We start from the raw sequence: 18,020 nt of genomic DNA on the forward strand, positions 1-18,020 counted from the left end.
ATTGTCGCGCCTCCGGAGTGTGTTGGCGGCCTATATAGTTTTGTCATTCAGGGTATCCCTAGACCTCCTGTAACCCCCGCGAATTTCCCATTTTTGACATTTAAAATTTATTAAACCGTTTGATTACTTTATTTTATATTTTTGAATTATTCAATTTAATTAATTTTATGTCAAACACGATTTTCATAAAAGTAATATATAAAAGCTCATTTATATAAAAATACGTATTATTAAATTATATTTTTAAGACATAATTTATATAAGAATGTATGTGTGTACGTATTTTTAGTCGGACAATAATAGTGACAGTAATAATATTAGTTTCCGTCTTAAGTTAATATAGACTCGAGACATTATTCCGTCTAGCTATAGATCGTCACATTTCCATTTGTAAGACTAATCTTCTCTCGACCTATCCTATATCGACAACACACTCACCTACCCTCTCACACTCTACCTTTTATATAATTCTTTTATTCTTTTATTATTATTATTATTATTAATATTATTATTAATATTATTATTATTAATACTAATTGTTTTGTTGATTCACCCGTCCCCACCCCCTTCATTTCCTTTTCTTCTTTTGCGTTTGACTTACAGCAACAACAAACAAGAGACCAAAATGAGCAGCTGCAACATAAACCACAAACAACAGAGCCATTGTACTCCATTTCCGTCAACCTTCCAACCCCGATCCCGTCTCCGTCTCTCAACCAAAATTCATAATTTTTAGACCATTCTCTTCCTCTTTCCTTCCTTATTCTTTCAAGGTAAGAAAGTATTCTTTTTGTGGTGATTTCAGTTTGACCCGTCTCATGAAAGTTCTGATTTTTAGCTCTTTTATCTCGTTTTCTTTCCTCTAGTTTAAGAAACTGAAGACCCGGTGAGAGGCTCATACTTTTTAGACGTTTTCTATGAGTTTTTAAGGGCAAAAAGGTAACGGTGATAGGTTACTCGACAAATGTCGAAATTTCCGTCTTATATGTCGTTTTTCATGCTCTTATGTATTAAAGATTGGTTCTTTATGTTTTACTCCCTTGTATGCTTGATATCATCGTGTCAAAATTCGTTTTCAATCTTACCTTTGGTGTCGAAGTATAGCTCCAGTAGACTGTGGAAAACCGTGAGTGCAATTGTTGTGTAGGACGTTTTTGAGTGCGATTTTGGCGTCGGCTTTGTAGCTGGTACAGGTTGGTTTGTTAGATTCTACCTTGGGTGCATACACATGTGTGAATTGGGTTAGTTGTGAGGGACAAATCCCGTCTTAAGATGGTCACAAAATAGTCTTTTCGGACGTTGTATATGAATGCGTTTGTGGACTGTTTTGGGAACGTTTTTTTTATTCAGTTTCGAGACTGCTTAGAGGTAGTTTTATAGGTTCATGGGGGACTGTTTTTGTACCAGTTGTGGTGCAGCCTTCAGATCATTTTGGGACAGTCGAAATGGAGGCCGTATGGACTGTTTTTGGGACTCTGTTTTGGGGTCGTGAAAGGACTGTTGAGCTCGGTTTTGGATGGTCGATATGGTGTTTGTTGGGTGGCCTGTCACGGCCTGGTTACACCTGTTTTGGGCGGCTGTTTACAGCCCTTTTTGGGCAGCCGCAGGTGGTCCCTTGCAGGAGGTATAGAACCTGTGTCGAAATATTTTTGGGTAGTAAAAAAATGGATTAATAGGTATGGTAGGATGGGTGTATATATATATATGTATAATATCCGTCTTAAGTTTGTCTTGTTTTGGTGGTTGTTACACGATTTTTTTGATGGACACATTTTTGAATTGAATGATGATGCTTATGTTACGGTATTGCTCGAATTTCAAAAGTATTGTTTTTTTTTTGTTCATACAGCCTGCCATCTGATGAGATTCATATGTCATTATTGATGAGTTTGAGTACTGACCAGTGACCACTGAGCTTTATAGTTTTATATTGAGCTCCATAGTTTTGGAAAGTGTTCATACTATAAAGATTTCATATTTCTACAGTTCAGAGTTAGTTACCTCTTACGCAGACTTATGCTTACACTTAAATTTCACATTTTGTGTGAAATATTCGGTTAAATTTGATAATTGCAGTCTTTTGTTGGAAAAGTTGCAATATGTTTTTCAACTTGATATGTAGATTAATTACTTGGATTCGACAACCTAATTTGGCATTGATGAATCTTTCTACAACTAGATTTTTAACTAGATTTTAGTAATTCGTTAAATATCGTTCATTTTTATATCCTTCTCACAGATTTATAATTATGAAATACATCTATTAATCGTCCCATTTGTCTATGAAATGACATGCTTCCATTTTAATATGAGTCCAATTTAATTATTCATGCCTTCTAAGTAATAAATGGTTTATCTTACATTTGAGTCATTGATAATGAAATGCTTGTTTTGGTTATTATAAATGGTTCATTTCCGTTTGTTTACATTTTTATCCAAGTGACAAATATTGAAGAAATGGGTTATTTGTTCATGTTTATGAATATAATTTGGCATGAAATGTCTTACTTGGATTATCATCGGCTCATTTCATTAGTAGTCTCTTTCCAAGTTGATTCGTATCGCTTGGTTGAGTCGTGTTCATTTGAAAATGCCTTTATGCTATACCGTATTGCTTGACTTATCTTTACGCCTCTTTCGGACTGTCCTGCTGATTGTGGGTTTAGCTCATATCTTCCGCCTCTTTCGGACTGTCCTGCCGATTGTGGGTTCTCGATTTCTGATTTAGGGTTCGGGTCTTGGATGCGGACTGTCCTGCCGCTTGTCAAATAGGGAACTGTGCTGTCCCGAGAGTCTGGCCAGATTTAGACTAGGACTGAGTCTTGGGAGTACCATTGTCGTCCTACCAGGGGAATTATATATTGATATATGAGTAGTAAAGGTCTTGCTTTGTTATAGATATTGGTATTTGTCTTTCTTGTGTTGTGTGTCTTGGTCCTATCGGATACTAGGGGTGAGCTATAAGCCCTCTAGTTGCGATATGATCGTCGGGATTGATGTTCCCATCCGTTCTTATGGTGAGATGCAAGCCATAAGTATGAATGTGACATTAGTAGCCACGTCCCGTACAATGTTTGCTAAGTGGTTTTCCAACTAATGGCTACAATTTCTATTCTTGTAAATTGCTTTGGTTGATCTCTTACTTAACTGCTTCACATGATTCGAATTCTAATCTTATATCTATGTTGTATTTCCTTGAAATGCGTGCTTTTATATAAATGACCGTATTCTTGTCTTTCATATTATTTAATTGTCTCACATGATTAGTTGAATCACTATCATGCTAATGTTGATCTATCTTGTTCCATCTCATTTAATTGCCATGTTTAAATATAACTTGATATTCACATCTTTTGTAAGTATCTTACATGACTTACCTGTTTTAGTTCTTTCTTATGTTCGTTTCGACATTTTGTGGCTGGGAGAATCTTGAGTTACTCCCCACTGACTGTGGCGTTCATGTTTACATGAATTACAGGTATTAGTTGATGCATATATGGGGTGAAGACATGTGTGAGCTAGCGAGCACTTTGGCCTAGTAGTTGGTTTATTAGGATTGCTTAGATTTACCTTTTACAATATTGTCATTCGAGGGATATATTTTCCTTCACCTTGACTATCACGTTTGTATAATTTAAACTTTATTTCTGCAATCTTTATTTATGTTTTGGATTTTAATGAACCCGCGCTTTAAATTTTAAAAGTTTCAAAAATTTCCTATCTTCCGCTTGAATTTTATAAGTTATATTTTCCGCGTTATCGCGGGGTGTCACACCTCCGGTTTCGTCTCCATCGGTTATTTCGTCTGATGATGAGGCTGAGCTTGTTCAGTGGTCTATATCTTCGCTTGATCCTTTGTTATCTTTGGGCCTTCGCATCGTGAAATCTATACCTCCTAAGTGTCGGCTTGGGTTTGCTCGGGCTTTGAGGGGGGTTTTGGTTGATGTGGCTAGTTCTCCTGGTGACCTCTCCTGCTGAATTCGTTTGCTTGTGTTGCCTCTTTGTCTGCTTAGGACCTTCTCCCCTCGGAGTAATCTTCAGTGTAGGACTGTTATTAGGCGCCAGCGTCAGGAGGAGAGTATTACCAGGGCTATCCTCGCTCGGGGGGTGCCTGGGGGTGGTTTTCAGCTGTTGCGGGAGTGTTTGGATGAGGGTCCTTCTTCGTTTCATGTGGAGTAGGATCTTGATTTGAGTGAGATTAACCTCCGTCAATGTCGGCGGAAGATTTGTGATGGTCACTATACTACTGCTGTTCAGGTGCTTTCTTTCGCTGGGGTCGCCCCTTATTCCGATGCCACTCTTGTTGCCTTGCGTGAGAAGCATCCTGTCGCACCACCTCCTTCATTGCTTCCTTTGTCTAGGGCTCATCATCCTCTGGTTGCCTCTTGGACAGTGGTTTTGGATATGATTCGAAGCTTCCCACGTGGTACTTCTTGTGGGAGGGATGGTTTTCGTGCCCAACACCTTATGGACTGTTTTAGTGGCGCTGCTATGGCTATCTCTGATGATTTGATCACTTCTATTAATAGGGTGGTTAATCTTTTTCTTGAGGGCCGGTGTCCTCTTGCTCTGGGTGAGTACATTGCCAGCGCCCCTCTCATGCCGCTTGTTAAACCAGGTGGTGGTGTTCGTCCTATTGCTGTTGGCACTGTTTGGAGACGACTTGTCTCTAAGGTTGGTGCTTTTATGGTTGGTCCTTCTTCGACTTCCTATTTTGTTGGTCTTCAGTTTGGGGTGGGTATGTCCGGTGGAGGAGAGGCTATCTTGCATGCCTTGAATCGGCTCGTTGAGGCCCGGGGTGCTGAGGTGGGACTTTCTATGTTGCTGGTTGATTTCCAGAATGCTTTCAATCTTGTTGATCGTGCGAACATTCTTCAGGAAGTCCGCCGTCGTTGCCCGGTTCTTTCCCGTTGGGTGGAGTTTTGTTATTCCAGTCCTGCCCGTCTTTTTTATGGGGAGCATTGCTTGTGGTCTTGTCAGGGTGTTTAGCAGGGTGATCCTTTGAGCCCTTTGCTTTTCGCTTTGGTTTTGCATCCCTTGGTGTGCAAAATCCGGGACTCTTTTGACCTCACTATGCAAGCATGGTACTTGGATGATGGCACCATCGTTGGGGATACATTGGAGGTGGGGAGGGTTTTGGATTTGATTATGGCGGATGGCCCTCGTTTTGGACTGCATTTTAATGTCTCCAAGACTGAGGTGTTTTGACCTGTTAAGGATCCTTAGAGTCGGCTCCCCGGGGTTTTCCCACTTTTTATTTCTCGGCCCTTGCGTGGTGTCTCTGTTTTGGGTGGACCTGTCAGTACTTATCCTCTTTTTGGCAGTGAGATTGTGGCGAAGAGAGTGACTAAGACCATTGAGCTTATGGACTTGGTCGCGAGGATTGAGGACCCGCAATGTGAGTTGCTTCTGCTTAGAGCTTGTACTGGTATTTCTAAGCTCTATTTCTCTCTTCGTACTTGCTGCCCAGTGTTTTTGGTTCGGCCTATCTCCCTTTTGATACTGCTCTTCGTTCCGGCTTAGAACGTATAGTCACCGCGTCTGGCCCTTGTTTTGGGGATTGGCAGTGGCGCCTTGCTATATTCCCTTTTCACCTGGGTGGTCTTGGTGTTTATGCGGCGGGAGATGTGTTACATTATGCTTTTCTTGCTTCCCGTTTGTAGTCTGCTGATTTGCAGGCTAAGATCCTACGACCCTCTGGTATTGTAGATGCTGGCCCTACTTTCGATGATGCTGCACGAGTGTTTTCTGAGACTACAGGTTCTGCTATCTTACGTAACCCTAGTGAAATTGCTGCCCCCAAACTTATGAAGAAATTGGCAGATATATATTTCGCGATGGTTACTGCTGCTTCAGAGTCTGTTTTCTCTTTGACACCTTGTCAGCTTGCTTTATGGAAGTCTCAGCAAGGTGCCCACTCCTCCGATTGGTTGCGTGCGATTCCTATCTCTGGGTTTGGTCAGACTATGAATGGGAGGACTTACCGTAGTGTGCTTGGGTATCGACTGGGTGTTCCGTTATTCACGGTATTTAGGCCTTGTCCTGCTTGCTCTCGGGTTTTTGCTGATGATGTTTACGGGGACCACGCTATTTCTTGTACTGGTACTCTGGGTGTTAAGCATCGGCACAACCTTGTTCGTGACACCTTATTCGACATCTGTTATTGGTCTGGTATTTCTACGGGTAAGGAGGTCGATATCGGTTTGGTTGACGGACATGGTGGCTCCCTTCGTCCTGCGGATTTGCTGCTTTATTCCTGGGACAGAGGGCGTGATGTGTGCATCGATTTGACAGGGTCTTCTCCCTTGACTCAGACTGGGATGATGGATTTTATGCCCGGCCGGGTTGTTGCAGATGCTGCTCAGCGTGCTAAGTATGGGGATGTATGCGCAACAATAACAATAATAATAATAATAAAAATAATAACAATAAAAATAATAAAAATAAAAATAATAATAATAATAATAATAATAATAATAACAATAATAATAATAATAACAATAATAACAATAATAACAATAATAACAATAACAATAATAACAATAACAATAATAACAACAATAACAACAATAATAATAACAATAATAACAACAATAATAATAATAACAATAATAATAATAACAATGATAATAATAACAATGATAATAATAATAATAATAATAATAATAATAATAATAATAATAATAATAATAATAATAATAATAATAATAATAATAATAATAATAATTGGCAGTGGCGCCTTGCTACATTCTCTTTTCATCTTGGTGGTCTTGGTGTCTATGCGGCGGGAGATGTTTTACACTATGCTTTTATTGCGTCCCGTTTGCAGTCTACTAATTTGCAGGCTAAGCTCCTCGGACCCTCTGGTATTGTAGATGCTGGCCCTGCTTTCGACGATGTCGCACGAGTGTTTTCTGCGACTACAGGTTCTGCTATCTTATGTGGGGATTTGAATGTAATCCACGGGTTGAAAATCGTTTGGAGTCGCCGCCAAATTTCAGGAAATTTGAGAATCATTTTGAAAAACGAGATTTGAGTTCGTTGTTGAAAGTACGTGGTGGGAAGTTCGTTAATAAAACACCTACCCCCGCCCGTTGCAATAACGGTCTCTACTTGGGATTATGATGGCTAATTGGACAAGACTACGATTGTTGTATGAGAGTGCAAAACACCATTTTAAACCTATCATGTGATCTTTGTTTTTAATCCTTTAATGCATCTAATCTACTTTGTCCAAGTGATTTAGCATGTGAGGTTGATTTGAACTATACTAACAAGCATTCCCAAACATGGCTTAGATGGGGGTGGGGGAGCCGTTGGGGAGCTAAACTATTACAACCCAAACGATTCTCGTCGGCTCGATTTGCAAACAATTGAATTAAAGATACAACTCGATCTAAATACAATTGCTAAAATATGACATTTGACACACGACACAAACTAGCCTACTTAGCCCTTGAAATTCGTGCCATATGGTGAGGCCACGGCTCATATGGACTTCGTCATTGGCCTCATCATCGTTTTGTGCACTTGCTTCGATTTAATTGATTAAATACTTCAATTTAACCAACTAAAACAAAGGTTTATAAAATCATTTTGACTCAAAATAAAGGACTAACTAGACCCATATTTAAAGTACAAATTACATTGCTTGAAATGAATTAGAATAATTACAACGATTAAATTACAATAACAATTGAAATAAAACCGCAATAATTAAATAAAACCAAACAAACCGAACCAAAGTGGCACGAAGGCCGAGACAAATGGGCACAGAGGCCGAGGCATCACACGGCCAAAACGGGTGGTCAATGTTGACTATTCTAGTCATCGAGTGTCATGAATCGGATGCTAAGCATGCGCGATTCAACTAGCGAGAAATCGTCATAAGATAAGATGAATTCATTTAAACTTTTAAAAAAATTCATTTAAAATCATAGGTCGGGTTTTGTATGACCTATGAATATTTAATTCAATTAACATGCTTTCTACATATTGATTTGGCCAAATTGTGATTTAACACTGATAAACGATACAAATAAACATACATGTATCATAAATCAAATGAAACAAATCTAACAAGTTGTGATTTAACAACGATAAATGATACAAATAAAACTAGAACAAATCATTAAACATGTAAATTAAACTAATTACTTCGTAATTAAAATTTAAACAAATGCAAATCATGTGTGTAACACCCCCATTTATTCAGGAGCCTTTAGCTAGGCCTCCCAAGTAAATGAGACCGTTACCATCTCGGTTTCCTGAGGTAGTGAATAACAAAGTAGAACAAACCAAAGTAATTTAGATAAAATTTAGCGATTACATGTTCTTTACAAATTAACAACCTAAAAAGTCAATATAAATTTAATTACAACTCGTAGCGGAAATAAATAAAGTGATTAATAAACAATATGATCTAGACTTCTAGGTAGACTGGACGAGTCCTCACGCATCCGCATAAGCTCCCAAGTCATCTAATCTTAAGCACCTGAAAAAATGCTCCCCATTTATGGTTCATCACAGGTATTCACGAATACACGGTCAACCACAAGGTTGAGTAGGATAAGAATCTCAAGACAGATAATATAAATATTACAAAGATTCAACCACAAATGCCAAATCAACTATTCGCATAATTCAACCCTCAACCTCCCATTGAGTCACAATTCAGCCCTCAACCTCCAGTTGAGTAGACACACCAGAGACAGATCTACAAAACTAGCATGGGGACTTACACCACCGCGAAGGTATTATACGGTGTCTGCCAGTAAGTTTATAATTCATCACCCGAAGGCTATTACCATGATGTCTGCTAGGCTAAACCTGATATCCAACCAATTATCAAACCAACTGTAGCAACAACAATGGCTACTTACCACACTGACTCAGGAATAACCAATACAACCGCTTTTAATCACAATATGCAAGATATGCAATAATATAATAATCCAAACAATTCAATCCACAACATCCAATTAAATGACAAATAATAAGTCTAGTAGAATCGTTATCCTACCTGGCAAGCAAATACTCTGTATACAGCAATCCAATAGGTAGAAATCCAAATAAAGCTTCTCAACAATTCTGTCACCTAACATAAATAATTATTCCATTATTATTATTATTTATACTTTATTTATATTTCATTAATAATTATCATATTTATTCATAATTCATTATTATTAATTATTATGATATACGAAAACTCGGGTCAACTCAACTTAGAACCCGACTCACAAATATTACTAATTAACTAATTAATTATCCCGACTCAACTAATTAATCAATCCCGACTCAACTTGAACCCAAAGTCACATAATCACCTAAACTCGTTCACCAACCCGTGTCAAAACCCGCAAACCCCATACCCATACCCAACAAACACAATTCAACCCGTATTCACACCTCCCTTAAACAAACCACGAAACTCGCCCAACCACCTCTGCCCCCTGCCCCACCATGAGTCACCACTGCCACCTACCCCTGCCACCGCCTAAACACCAGCAACAACAACCTTAATCATCCACTATAAAATGCCCTAGCAACCCAACTGACAAAATCAAACAATACTCACAACCCACCTAAACCACGCCCCTTCTTACCCGTTTTATACCACCTTACCATCACCTATTCCATCACCCACGACCACCACCCAACTCTCCTCTCAACCCTCGACAAAAGCCACCCTAGTTCAGGCCACCAACAACCACCACCCCCCCGAAATCAGCCCCCAGAACACGAGTTAATCCCCTGTTTTACGACACCCAACCACCGTGTTTAAAACACCACACCACGACCAACACCAGACCCCACACCTCCACTGACCACCACCATAGACACCCTTGCTCCACGGCGGTTCCAATGGTACCATTCAACCTCAGTCACGGTCACAAACACGGCTATGGCGTTCGTCTTAACACGGTCACATACAAACACTATTACTTCCCCTATTTTCGCGTTTTTACCGCCACCACTGCCACAAGCCGCCAAATTCGACCACCACGACACCACCACGGTGGTCGAATCCTCCCCTAACGGCCAACCAACCCTAACCCAGGTAACAATGGTCATGATTAAGGGTTCAATTACCCAATTAATTACCCTATTTCCCCTTTGTAACCACCCACAAAAACCGCCTGTCTTTCCCCCTTTTCCGTCGGTCAACGGTGGGTCAGGTCAAACCTTGGTGATCCAGGTCACGGTGATGGTCTTAGTTCGTCATACGGGGGTCTAGTTTACGAGTTATTTTCGTCTTAAGGTGAGTATGTTAAGAGACGATAGAAAATTACCTTGTGACGGTCTCCTAGCTAGAGTTCTCGTCTTTATCCTCCTAGATCTCGTCTCCTTTATTTGATGGGTAATTCTCAGATTTATTTGTGAATAAGAATTAGGGTAGAGGTCTATGGTGGGTATTTATAGTAAGATTAGAATGTATGGTACTTCTATTAGGAAACTAGCTTAATACAATTAAATTACAAAATCCCGACTTCACTCAACCAACTTATGTTACACGAGTACCCACCACGCTCGGCCCAATTCAACACTTCTCGACTCCTTCATTACGTCACTTCATTATTCCGTCCTTTAATTACATTATCAATATAAACTTTGTAATTAATTATTATTATTAATAACGCGTAAATTATTAATATCAAATCTATTAAATTAAGGGGTATCATAGTCTTCCCCCCTTAAAATGAACTTCATCCCGAAGTTCACCCAAAAATGCTACAACAGCCTCATGAAACCATCATACATCTGAATGCCATTTCATCTCATTATCATTTCATCACAATTAACACACTTAATCATTATCAAACCATATCATACTTATCAAAATGTATCACAAAATAAACTTAAAACATGAGGTGTCACATTCTACCCTCCAAAAAATAAACTTCGTCCTGAAGTTTAATAACACAGTTAATGCTCTACTCACTTAAACCACGCATTGCATTGCTCAAGTAGGGACAAAAACTAAAACAGATAACACAAACAAAAGCATTAAGATTGAGAACACCAACACCATAACATAACATCATAAAATTTCAAAACGCCACAACCACTGAGATTGCATCGTAAAATTTCAAAACGCACACAACCACAGAGATTTTACAATCCTAACCTTCTTAAAATTAAGGTTACGTCCTCGTAACCTTGACCATAACCAAGGTACTACACTGTATAACTACCAATCAGATAAGGATAACAAAGTTTACAGACTATAACAAAATTTATCACGAGCCTCTATTTGCACTATTATAGAACAACAGTTACTCATTTTGACATAAATCGTAGCACACTTCAAAACCCCACATGTACCATCTTCGAGTTACGCGTATAAAATGAACCTTACAATCAAAACAAGGTGTAGTCAATTGTATCCTATCTTACCTCTCCTTTGGTTCCCCTATCGTCACTCCTACATCTCAACTATCATAGTTTAAGAATTGATAAAGCAATTATATTGAACTTTTGGTAAAACTCGCGTTTTCAGAAATCAAATAAAGTTAAGCGGTAACTTTCAAAAATCACCATTAAATAATCGTTAAATTTTTCTTTGGGTTTTTATACTTTCCAGAAAATGTAGAGAGTTTACAAATCGTGAGAAAAAGAATCAAATACAAAACTCGAACAACCATTTTATAAACATTTTTACAATCCAGTTTGTCCAAACAAAAACTGATCCGCAATTTGTCAAAAACTTGGGTCATCTTGTAAAAATCACTATTAATTGTCAAAAATTTATCTTGAAACGTGGTTTATCAATTTGAAAACATATTTAAATCTTTTAAAAAGTGGAGTTAGAACTAAGCAAAAATCTTAAGTACGAATTCAATGGGAAATTTTAGAAAATCGTTTGTCGAAAACTTAACCGTACAGAAATATTCTGACCACTGTCCACTAAACTATTTATTTCTCCCAAACCGTAAACCTTTTAAACATGAGACAAACTAAATCAAATAGGGGTAAAATCTGACAAAATAAAGTTCAGCTCAAGGTTCCTTTTTACTAGGTCATAATCTCATATTAACACCCTCTTATACATGTATCAACATAACTTTGTCATCATACTTCTCACACGACTAGCAGCTACTCTAAAGCATCCCTATTACAAGTTTAATCATTTCATAATATTAAAAATAACTTGGTTTCAGGATTCATATAACCGCATATCGCTAGACATGATACTACTATAACATCCAACCACATAATCAATATCAATTCACAACTACTTTTATGCTTGTGATCAAAACAATTTAACATCAAATCCTCGTTTCATCCATCAAACAATATCATCTCCCATCTGATGGCAAAGCCAACAATCATTCACAATACTTACCGTAATCTATCTTTCCTGTAACAATGTTAGTAACTTCATATCAAATATCCTCTAAAATATATATCATTATAACTATCCCATACTCTCAAGTATTCTCACAGGGTTCCCGGTTCAAAACTGAGAGGACCATGGTACGAATTAAGGGCGCCTTCTTAAACGCACTTAGAGGGGTACCTAACAGTTCCTACCCGGGGTTCATTTTATTTAGACACTTCCTAAGTTCATTATTATTCATTAGTTAGGCATGAGGATCATTTTGCTCTGTAAATGGGGGTGTTACATCTCGGTTTCCCGAGGTAGTGAATAACAAAGTACAACAAACTAAAGTAATTTAGATAAAATTTAGCGATTACATGTTCTTTACAAATTAACCAACTCAAAATTCAATATAAATTTAATTACAACTCATAGCGGAAATAAATAAAGTGATTAATAAACAATATGATCTAGACTTCTAGGTAGACTGGCCGAGTCCTCATGCATCCCCATAAGCTCCCAAGTCAGCTAATCTTAAGCACCTGCAAATCTGCTCCCCATTTATGGTTCATCATAGGTGTTCACGAATACACGGTCAACCACAAGGTTGAGTAGGATAAAAATCTCAAGCCAGATAATATAAATAGTATAAAGATTCAACCACTAATGCCAAATCAACTATTCTGATAAGTCAACCCTCAACCTCCCGTTGAGTCACAATTCAGCCCTCAACCTCCAGTTGAGTAGACACAACAGAGACAGATCTACAAAACCAGCATGGGGCCTTACACCACCGCGAAGGTATTAAACGGTGTCTGCTAGTAAGTTTATAATACATCACCCGAAGGCTGTTACCATGATGTCTCCCTCAGCCAGTAAGTTTATATCACATCACCCGAAGGCTCTTACCATGATGTCTGTCAGGCTAAACCTGATATCCAACCCATTATCAAACCAACTGTAGCAACAACAATGGCTACCTACCACACTGACTCAGGAATAACCAATACAACCGCTTTTAATCACAATATCCAAGATATGGAATAAACCAATAATCCAAACAATTCAATCCACAACATCAAATTAAATGACAAATAATAAGTCTAGTAGAATCGTTATCCTACCCGGCAAGCAAATACTCCATATACACCAATCCAATAAGTAGAAATCCAAATAAAGTTTCTCAACAATTCCGTCACCTAGCATAAATAATTATTCCATTATTATTATTATTATTATTATTTATACTTTATTTATATTTCATTATTAATTATCATATTTATTCATAATTCATTATTATTAATTATTATGATATACGAAAACCCGGGTCAACTCAACTTAGAACCCGACTCACAAATATTACTAATTAATTAATTAATTATACCGACTCAACAAATTAATCAATCCCGACTCAACTTGAACCCCAAGTCACATAATCACCTAAACCCATTCATCAACCCGTGTCAAAACCCGCAAACCCCATACCCATACCCAACAAACACAATTCAACCCGTATTCACACCTCCCTTAAACAACCCACGAAACTCACCCAACCACCTCTGCCACCTGCCCCACCGTGAGTCACCACTGCCACCTACCCTACCACCGCCTAAACACCAGCAACAACAACCTTACTCATCCACTATAAAACGCCCTAGCAACCAAACTCGCAACATCAAACAATACTCACAACCCACCTAAACCACGCCCCTTCTTACCCGTTTTATACCACCCTACCACCACCTATTCCAGCACCCACGACCACCACCCAACTCTCATCTCAACCCTCGACAATAGCCACCAAAAAAACCCTAGTTTAGGCCATAAACAACCACCAAACCCCCCCGAAACCAGCCTCCAGAACACGGGTTAATCCCCTATTTTACGACACCCAACCACCGTGTTTAAAACACCACACCACGACCAACACCTGACCCCACACCTCCACTGACCACCACCATAGACACCATTTGTACATGGCGGTTCCAATGGTACCATCCAACCTCAGTCACGGTCACAAACACGGCTATGGCGTTCGTCTTAAGACGGTCACATACAAACACTATTTCTTCCCCTGTTTTCGCGTTTTTACCGCCGCCACCGCCACAAGCCACCAGGTCCGACCACCACCACGGTGGTCGACTCCTCCCCCCCACGACCAACCAACCCTAACCCAGGTAACAATGGTCACGATTAGGGGTTCAATTACCCAATTAATTACCTGATTTCCCCTTTATAACCACCCACGAAAACCGCTTGTCTTTCCCCCTTTCCCTTCGGTCAACGGTGGTCAGCGGTGGGTCAGGTCAAACCTTGGTGATCCACGGTCAAGTTGATGGTCTTAGTTCGTCATACGGTGGTCTAGTTTATGAATTATATTCGTCTTAAGGTGAGTATGTTAAGAGATGATAGAAAATTACCTTGTGACGGTCTCCTAGCTAGAATTCTCTTCTTTCTCCTCCTAGATCTCGTCTTCTTTATTTGATGAGTAATTCTTTGATTTATTTGTGAATAAGAATTAGGGTAGAGGTCTATGGTGGGTATTTATGGTAAGATTAGAAGGTATGGTACTTCTATTAGGAAACTAGCTTAATACAATTAAATGACGAAATCCCAACTTCACTCAACCAACTCATGTTATACCAGTAGCCCACCACACTCGGCCCAATTCAACACTTCCCGACTCCTTCATTACGTCACTTCATTATTCCGTCCTTTAATTATATTATAAATATAAACTGTTGTAATTAATTATTATTAATAATGCGTAAATTATTAATATCAAATCTACTAAATTACGGGGTATTACAATGTGAGAAAGAAATAAACTAACTAAAATTTCATTTTAATCAATTTAAAACATGTTATAGTCATACAATTAACAAATTATTTCATTTTATAATTTAAACATGATAATTATTCTAACTAAATATGTTATCGTCATAAATTGAAAGACAAGCATATGATTAACTAATTCTAACAACAATTAATCCGCATTATTAACAACAAATAATTACAAAACATTAACTAATGAAACGATAATTAAAAGACGATAAAAAGCAAACAAAAAGGCCCTTAGGCCGTGACATACACGAGAAAAAGGAAGGAATTGATACGGGATTTTGTGCACCCTCAACTTACATGTAGACTTGGACACCATTCGGGATCCCGTATGTAAGTGTTGCTTAGAAGACGTGTCTTCGATGATTGTAAAACAAATATCCAAACAATTTAACAAAATCAATTTCGAAAAACAAAAATAATTTCTCGCATAAAAGGCACTTCGTGCAGCGATTTTCAAACGAAGATTGTGACTTCGTTTTTTACTCAAATTTAAATCCGAAAGATGTTATGGAATCCTTAAAATCCAAAGATTCAAACTTTATCAAAAAAAAAAACAGAAGTAAAAACGGTTAAAACATGACTCAAAACGAACGAGAACAGGTGCTGTACAGAACGCGAGAGAACACGAATAAGAGAGCAAATCGATGCTCTAATGTTCGTCTAATCTCTTGTGTGAACCTTTTGCTTTGTATCTGGGTATGAGAGAAGTTTAGGGTTGCTTTTTTACGTGAGAAAGGAAGGCAATTTCTAGGCTTTCGAGTGCTCTCAAAACCGTGTTGTTTGGTCCCTCTTTTCGGTGTTCATGTGTGTGGTTTATATAGGAAACGGGAATGGGGTGCTAGGATTAAGTTATTTGGCTGGTATGGAGGCTTAGAAGTTGGCTTATGGAAGGGGTAAACGAATTTGGTTAAGATATGGAGTATGGAAGGATATAGTTTCGGTTTTGGAAAGGATAAACAAAGGTTATTGTGTTTCGGTTTTGGTGGGATTTCGTGAGCTGTTGAGATGTGGGAAATATGTTTCTTTTTTTGGGGAGTAAGTAAGAAAAGATAGGGAAAGGCATTAGCTTGGATGGGGGTTCGAATAGGGCTCAAAAGCCTCTGTTTTGGCGCGGCAAAACAGAGCACGGGTTGGGTTTTTGGGTGCGGGTTTGGGCATGGGTTAGGGCTAGGGTGGGTGTTGGGTTAGTGGGCTAGGTGGTGGTGTGTTCTAGGCTGGGTTAGGTGGTGGTTTGGGTGTCGGGTTTGGGCTCAAAAAACAGGGGAAGAGGTGTTGGTTTGGGGTGTTTGGGTGTCGAGTTTGAGGTGGAAAAAAGGAGGGGGAAGGGTGGTGGTATGTGGGTTCGAACCCGGGACCATGGGGTATGGGATGTACTAAAGTTAAGCCTTGAAACTCGTGCTTAAAACTGTTCAAAAATCGAGCTTCAAACCGTCTAAAAAAACCTCGTTTAAAACCGCTTTAAAATCTAATTTTTCAAATTAAATAAAGCGATAAAATACGAAACCGTCACATATTTTATTTCAAATAAATTTAAAATAAAAACTTTGAAAAATAATTTATTTTTCGAATAAACTATAAAAGCTTTAAATTTTAAATAAACTCGAAAATATGAAAACCGATGAAATAAATTTCATTTATTTCGAAATAATTTAAGTTTCATTTAAATTATAAAACCGTCAAATAACGCTTGTCCCGCATCACAAAACGAAATCCGCTAACGAGCGATGTAAGTAAACATAGGTCCTATCATCATCGGGTAGTTTGTCGGGATTTCTGTAAATTTCAATATCGACGGATATTGGTATCTACAGAGCCCCCACTTTGACCGAGGCTTGGACAAGGCGAAACTCAAAGTATACCCCAAGTCCCTCTCAACCTGAGGATTCCGCGGGTCGTTTAGAGTCCATTAGACTTGTGTATGTAAGCTTGCCAGCCATAAGAAGAGATCATACCTCAAACTTTGCTGGGGATTGACTCTTGTTTCTGTTGCATCAAATCATCATCATTGGTCGTCGACCCATAAACTTGCATATATGGTGGGTTGAGCCTTATCCCTAGGCGCCTACATAGCCGTTGTGACGGAATCAAACCCGCATCGTACTTCGGCATACCTTGGCCTTGAAATTGTTCAGTCCTGGCCCGAAACGGAGCTTTCGGAAAGGAGGTTGCCGTCATACTTTGGAGATACTTCTCCCATGATGTCTATACTCTTCGAGTTACATGTGCATTAGCCCACTTAAGCTGCGACTCTTTATCATTAGTGACCAACATCTGAGCACGTTGTTGTAATATCATTGGTTGTATTCCGCTGGGGAATATTTTCATCTTAGTAACCCGACACGGATTACTTTACTTGGTGGAGACTTCTCCATTCATCATTATAACGGTCTCTGGAGCTTGAAAGCGACAGAGCCCCCAGTTGCGTTGGGTCTAAAGTTTCTGACTTTAGGGCGCCTAGCTGAAGTGTACCTGCTTAAACTTGGACATATATCATAAGAGAAATCACATAATGCTATCCCGAACTCTCGAAAATCATAGCTAAAATATAGATGGGCTCGAGGCCCGAACTAAAACATTGAATTGGGTTTCTGACCTGATTTGATACATGAAAATGGGCTTCGCCCGGGATTGACATTTCATTTTGAAAATGGGCTTCGTCTGGAATTGAAATTTCATTTTGAAAATGGGCTTCGCTCGGAATCATTGCATTTTGAATATGGGCCTTGCCCGGAGCTAAAGTTTCACTTTGAAAATGGGCTTTACCCGGAATTAACATTTCATTTGAAGATGGACCTCGCCCGGAACTTGAAAATGGGCTTTGCCCGGAACATTTCATTTGAACATGGGCTTC

General features: G+C 38.9%; 1 long non-coding RNA gene across 1 annotated transcript; it reads left to right on the forward strand.

The window, feature by feature from the left end:
* The first annotated feature begins 573 nt into the window (after nucleotides 1–573).
* On the forward strand, nucleotides 574–3,678 carry LOC141626839 (uncharacterized). Its single transcript, XR_012536426.1, has 2 exons — nucleotides 574–773; nucleotides 3,479–3,678. It is a non-coding gene; the product is annotated as an uncharacterized LOC141626839 (long non-coding RNA).
* The last annotated feature ends 14,342 nt before the right edge of the window (nucleotides 3,679–18,020 follow it).

The sequence above is a fragment of the Silene latifolia genome, chromosome Y (genome assembly GCF_048544455.1).
Source record: "Silene latifolia isolate original U9 population chromosome Y, ASM4854445v1, whole genome shotgun sequence".
NCBI classification, from domain to species: domain Eukaryota; kingdom Viridiplantae; phylum Streptophyta; class Magnoliopsida; order Caryophyllales; family Caryophyllaceae; genus Silene; species Silene latifolia.